At 33.1% G+C, this 7350-nt stretch overlaps 1 non-coding gene across 1 annotated transcript; it reads right to left on the bottom strand.

The window, feature by feature from the left end:
- Positions 1–7012: 7012 nt before the first annotated feature.
- On the bottom strand, positions 7013–7084 carry Trnap-ugg. Its single transcript has one exon. It is a non-coding gene; the product is annotated as a tRNA-Pro (tRNA).
- Positions 7085–7350: the final 266 nt, after the last annotated feature.

Genomic DNA, 7350 nt, shown 5'->3' with positions numbered 1-7350 from the left:
TCATTTGACATTGGCTTCACATATGCATCAAGCACTACCTGTCCCAAATCGATAAGCATAGAAATCATTACAGTCACCCCATCCGATGTCAGCGTGGCCGTCCCTTGGGCTGTGTGCAATTTAAAACCCATCAATAATGCTCTAATGGACAAACTTTCCTTGCATCGCAATTACATTAATGCCATTATTTCTTTGTACTACACGTTGCTGTGTAGTTTGGTTAGCTTTAGATGTTCAGTTTTATACTATATGGTCATTATAATCCTAGTGTTTAGATTTTAATTATACTATACTATTAATATTATGGTGACAGTTTGATTCAACTGTCATGGTAATATTATGGATCTCTCCATAATTCTCGGGTACCACCAGAAGGAAAACTCACAGTCCTTTAGAATGCTTAAGTATGCAGGTCCAACACGCAGAAACTCTTTACTGAAGTTTAATATACTATTATCTAGATGTATATTTTAAATATATAAAATTATCTAGATGTATTTTTTTTATAACTAGCCATTACTATTATCAATCCAATTTAAACATAATATTGTAAATGAAATAATAGTGTTGGGATACGGTATTATATCTTGTAGCAGTGGTGGCTCAGTGGTGAGAACCTCGGACTCCAAAAATCGATAACTTCGCGATATATAGATAAATTCGAGACCGGGCGAGCGTGCAGGAAATAAATTGAATTTTCAATTTATCTGCACATGTGGATAACATCACCACTGCTTAAACGATCAAGGAAAACATCGTGAGGAAACCGACATGTCCAAGAATCAAAAAGTTCGACGACATGTGACATATGCCAACCCGCACTTGGCCAGCGTGGTGGATTATAGCCTGAACCCTTCATAGGAGGCCTGTGTCCCAGCAGTGGGAACATATATGGGCTGATGATGATGATGATGATTATATCTTTATCAGATCCTTATGCTCTAAAATCTAAATTAAACTATGAATGAATAAACTGATTTAATAATGCTTTTTACAATCATGAATAACAATATATTACTAATTAGTATAGTATTAGAATTATTACCTCGTACAGTATTGTTATCTATGCTAACACTAATAAATATTTTGTGCCATGAACACTAGACCTGTATGTCAGTATGTTAAAAACAAATCCCTATATTTGCGGGTTTCCCGACACTTGAGTTAATAGCAAAGTTTACAGTAGTTACGTAATAGGGCACGGGGCTAAGATGAATTGTTTTTAAACTTAATTAAAATTTAGTTAGCCATTGAAAACTTTACAACAGACGGGCCGCAACAATTGACCAGTGGGTTAGGACATTGGCTGGAATAGAAATAGTGTAATATCAAAATAGGGAAATTAAATTTCTGTACGCTTATCAAGGATACAGACTATACAATAATTTGATGTGTTTATCGCGTTATCTTTAGGTATTTATAGGGATCGCTAGGATTAACAATTGATTAAAGATAATTTCCTTAGATTTAAGAGAAAGCGGGATAATTTAACTGGTTCCGTCACTAACTGGTGTTTATTAATATTTTTAAATTAAGTATACTTATACTTATTTTACTATCGGATAAAAAATCTCAAGACCTTTAAATTATTCAGGTATTTCTCGATACAATTCACAATGACTGCTAACTCGATGAGTCATTGAACTGAATTTGTAAGTAAATATTTATTTTAGATTTGTATTTAGCGTTTCAATTCAACTCGGACGCGAACATAAACAAAACAATTGAAGCGTTTATAATAATTAACCATGGAAATTATAGATGTTACTCACTATGCGTCTTATCACCACGCGATATCTCTTCACTATCACTACAAAGTATATAACAAAGTCGCTTTCTGTGTCCCTCTGTCCCTATCTTATACCTTTAAACGAGCAATTCTTGTATATATATATATATATAATTGGAATCTCGGAATCGGCTCCAACGATTTTCATGAAATTTAGTATATAGGGGGTTTCGGGGGCGATAAATCGAATCTAGCTAGGAATTTTTTTTAGAAAATGTCATGTTCGTGTTTTATTCGTGTTTTTTTTCCTGACATCTATTGGTGAATAATAATACTATTTTGCTTCGTAGATAACTGAACAACTGAAATAACACATAGGCACTTTTTATACCGATATTCCTACGGGATACGGACTTACGCGGTTTCAACCGCGGGTCACAGCTAGTGTATGCTTAAATCTTGAAAAATGCACAACGGAATTTGATGGAGTTTCTTATAATAGATAGAGTAATTCGAGAGGAAGGTTTTTGTGTATAATAACATCTATTTAACTACTCCGAATTAACGCCTGCGAAGCCGCGGGCAAAAGCTAGTAGATAATAAAGAAAGTAACACTTTTCACGATACCGCTGGTTATGTAGCATAATAATGTTCAATTATATTTTATTTTGTTATGTATTACATGTCAATTTCGTAAAAATAAACTGAAATATTCAGCATTGTGTTGTGAGATTTTTTAATACGAATACAAGTTACTGAGTAAGGTGTTTCTAATAGTACATGACATTATATGTCTTTTAAACTTAAAATATTCTTAGTGTTTGATTTTACGCGAGTATTATACATTTAGGAATCGTATTTTCGTTTAAGTCTCTAACTACAAAATTCTAACACCATCATTTGTAAGAATATACATTTAAACTCTTAGCACAGTGCGTAAAGGGTCTCGCTGAATCAACAGTTCTACGATTAACAATAAGATATTAAATTGCGATCTACCCTCAGTGCAAACAGAAATCAATCATCGTTCCATCACGCCAGGAAGAGGGTTAACTCTATTCAAATATCTGGAATATTCGCTCGCTCCACTGATTATCTATTACCAAGAAGCGTTACTTACAGTATTGAGATTTGCGGAACGGAAATATATGGTTTAAATTAATGAAGGTGTTTGTTATACATGTTAGGTTATATGTCTCAATTTGTAAATGGACGAATGAACCTATTTAAAACAGGTTGTACCTAGTACATATATGGATCATTGTTTAAACCTTTAAGCATAAATTAATGTACATATATAATTTGTGTTAATTGTTGTCGATAGTGATTTTTTAGTTTTAATAAACTCTATTTTATTTATTTTTATTTATAAAAACCGGTTTAAACTGAGCTTGTGGTTCGCCTGATGGTAAGCGATCACCACCGCCCGTGAACATTCGCAGAGTTAGTGCCCCTGCAAATGCGCTGCCCGCTTTCAAGGGGAAAGGGATAAGGACAGGATTGACTATTGTAAGGAAGGAATTGACTGGGAAAGGAAAGAAAAAGGAAACGCTTTTGCGTGAAAGTAACAAACACACACACATCCTTACAAATTTTCGCATTTATAATATTTGTAGCATAGTAGGATTTCAATGCTATAAAACTAAAATTTTGAATCACTCAGTTGATTGTATTCATTCGTTTCCAACGAATATAAAAAAAAAAATCTATCATTAGAGATCGTGATCTATAAAAATATTCAAGATTCACACAGAAACGATTCAACTTGAATATTTAAAGTTCAAAACGTGTGGTTGCACTACAATTAAGAAAGTTGTGGATGCAGAAGCGTGTGTAGCTTCCAACAAGCTTGAAAGTATCCGCACAGCTTAGCGTAAACTTCTTCGTCCATCTGATACGTTCTTTATGAGGGGTGACCGTAATTTTTGTGTTTTGAATATAATTATGGGAATATAATAAATGTCACTGTTTCGCTCTAGCGTAACATCTTTTTGTGTGACAGCGATGGTGGTTTTATCTGTATTAAAGTAAAGTTAAATAAAAATAAAAAACGCCAAACAAAATTTCCTATTATCTATAAACCTATATATTAAATTTGTCGAGGTAATTTGCAGTAATATAAATAACAGAAGAAATGTATACGTATTTATATAACAGAAATGTATACTTGTATATAAATGTATAATATACAATAGAAATGAATACTTGTATATATATAGCTACAAGAATCTTGTTCCCACTACACAGAAAGTGAGAATAGAAGCTGTCCATATTTGTGATTTATTATATTCGGTGTAAGATTTTTGGAAAAAAGTGTGGTATATAGTTTTTGTTTATAGTTATTAGATATGTATCTGAGCTAAGTAAATGGAGTTATCAAATTATCTATAACTTAATGATTAAAAAAGCAAACTTTTAAGCATAAATTAACTTTAAAGTTAAGATAGATTAATAATTTAGCTTCAAGCAAGGCCCAATCTATTCCTCGTTGCCCATCCGAATCATTAAATATTTATTTTTCATCAAAGCAAGTAGTCTAGACTTAAAAATCGTTCTAAATCGAAAAAAACATCTTTTATTTATGAATGGACTTTGAACCGAACCGTAAATATCTTCGTTATAATATTACTATAAGTTAATCTTGTACTGCCCGAGTACATGTTTTTAAACTATAAGTAACTTATATCATTCAAAAGTAATAAAAATGTAGATAGGAAGGACATCGCACAAATTATTGTAAAAACTTTTTAAATACCGAGTCAACACAAAAATATTTAAGTTTAGAGGTATATCTTTTTGATGATACATTAATCCCATCAAATAGTTTTCGAAAACTTCTCAAAAATTGTGAACACTCGTTTGTCTGTGATTGGTCGCTTCCGGGCAACTCACCATAATCGTTTGCCCGTTTAATTATAGAAAGAAATCTAGAAACAATTAACTTAGATTTGTACGCATAAAATGTTATTGATGGTCACACTATTAACACACGGGTAAATATTAACTAATTATGATGAGTTAAGAAACTTGTAGCACACAAATTATGAGCACTTAGTGAGTTTATCTACTGAATTCCGTAAAAGTTAACACACTTGATGATGGAGTTTCATTTAAAAATAAATTAACACATTTTTAGTATAAAATATACCTAAATCACTTGTCTTAGTGGGCAATTATCGGTAAAGACTTGATCATTTTTCTAAAATCCTACTCTAACTATTCTACTATCATACTAATACTAATATTATAAATGCGAAAGTTTGTAAGGATGTGTGTGTTTGTTGCTTTTTCACGCAAAATCTACTGAACTGAAATTTTGTACGTAGACAGCTGGACAACTGGAATAACATATAGGCAACTTTTTATCCCGATATTCCTACGGTGTACGGACTTACGCGGGTGAAACCGCGGGGCGCAGCTAGTATTAAATAAAAGCATCTAGTTCAAAGCGAGATTGACTAGGGACAGTTCTCTTTTCGATCCACTGCTTTCTTTTGTTTATTTTTTCCTTTGTTAACTCTAAATACTATTTAACAACTCACACACACAATAACATACATTCTCTTGAAATACATTCGCAATTTTTATGTTTAAACAAAGGTATAATAAGCTAATTAAGGCTCTAAATCACAATGTTATAATTAATATGAAATTACAATTCGCTAAACTGTATACCATGAGAGCGGGTTGGTGTGATTTTGGCGCGAAATTATTTATGCGTGACATGTGACAGACGAGGGTGCACGAGGGCTATGCAGATGGCATTGATGAATTATATGATAAAAAATTGTAAAAAAATATGCTGTCCATTTTAGGACGAGATGTATCTCTTGCTTTCATGGGAGTTTAGAGGAAAGCGGTTTTCAGCTCGATTGTCTTTTTTATAGTTGTTTTGTAAGAACTACGTCGATTCGTAACTGATTGATTCAGATAATACAAGTTTGTTTTATAATCTGTGTATGAAATGTATTTTTTTTTATGTCATAGCGGGCAACTGGGCTGGTGGTTCGCCTGATGGTAAGCGATCACCACCGCCCATGAACATTAGCAGAGGTAGTGACTCTGCGAAGGTGTTGCCCGCTTTTAAGGGGTAAAGGAAAAGGAAAGGATTTACGACTGGAAAGAAGGAATGGACTGGGACGGATGAGGAAAAGGTAATGGGCCTATTAGAGAAGCTTAGAGAAATTCTACTTGTCTCCTTGAATATTTTTCAAGATAAGTAACTGTTTGGTTGTCGTTAGACTATGTCTTAAATATTGCAATTCAATCGAATTAAATGAAATCCTATTTATGTGCATTTATTTACTGTGTATTTATTTTGACTGCATTATAAAGCAGCTCACAGCTCATATTCGTATATATAGTGCTGTTCGTTTATAGATCAGTATATCAGATAGTCACCTTCGAGTTTTATATCGTCAAACAAATCTAAGTATTATAGACAAAAATGATGGTGGTTTCCTTTGCTTTTAAACATAAAAGGAAAGGTTTACTAAAATTCCAAATATTTATTTATAATAGCGAAGTCCCGTGTCCCTTAATGGGGTATGGGGCAGACACATGTTTCACTAATCTATTTCCCTTATGGACTATTAGATGATCAGCCTTTTGTCTTGCCAAACTGAAACACTTTTAAAACTGGGAATCGAACCTTCGGTTCTACACTTACGCTATAACCATTGTACCAGCCTATCCTTTTATGCCAAAACAATATAAAATTTCCCATCATATTATCATATTCCTGTTGTAAACATAATATGATTCAATATGAAAGAAAAGGAACACGATCACTAGACAACACATGCATGTCGGCAACCGATCAATTTCAAAGGATCGAGAGGAATTTAATTCGGTCACAAAAAAGCCAGCAAACAGTGACTGGTGGCGATGTGCTGAGGCGTTGCTTAGCGTTTAAACGATTTAAGCCAAAGGATTTCACGGTTCACAGATTTGGCGGACGGTTTGGACCAATCTGTATTACGTATCGGGACATAGAAATTGTTTTATGTGGAATGTAACGCTGGTGACGTCATGATTTATTTCAATGTTCGGTTATAGGTTCTGGAGTGGACGTAGTGATGTATCATTGAATAATTAATGATTTCAGTATTATGAGAACATGTTTGATTATATATTTGTTATGAAAGGTTCATTCACCAACATGTATGTATGTTAACTATAAGGGACTGCATATTTTGGATATTTAAAAATATCAATATATTTTCATATCTTAGTAAATTAATTTATTCCTCAGTCTACAAGGAAAAAATAAAAAAAATATTCGGGCTCGTCCGGGATTTGAACCCGGGACCTCTCGCACCCAAAGCGAGAATCATACCCCTAGACCAACGAGCCACTTGCTAGTAGTTTCACAAAAACCATACTAATTTTCATAACTGTACTTAGTATTTAATAAGTATATAAATATAAATATTGCTGTGCCCGCGGCATCATTCACGCGTGCGCAGATACTAATTTAAATTTAAATTTTCTTAATGAATTATAGCCTGAATGTTGCTTCGGGAATAGCTATAAGTAGAAAAAGTTAATCAAAATGCATTGTGTAGTTTTTGAGTTAAAGCCGGGCAGACAGAAAATTATTTGTGTACAGATACAAAATT

The sequence above is a fragment of the Zerene cesonia genome, chromosome 10 (genome assembly GCF_012273895.1).
Source record: "Zerene cesonia ecotype Mississippi chromosome 10, Zerene_cesonia_1.1, whole genome shotgun sequence".
Classification (NCBI taxonomy): domain Eukaryota; kingdom Metazoa; phylum Arthropoda; class Insecta; order Lepidoptera; family Pieridae; genus Zerene; species Zerene cesonia.
Note: the sequence above shows the minus strand (reverse complement) of the source record. Positions and strands in the feature narration are given on the sequence as shown.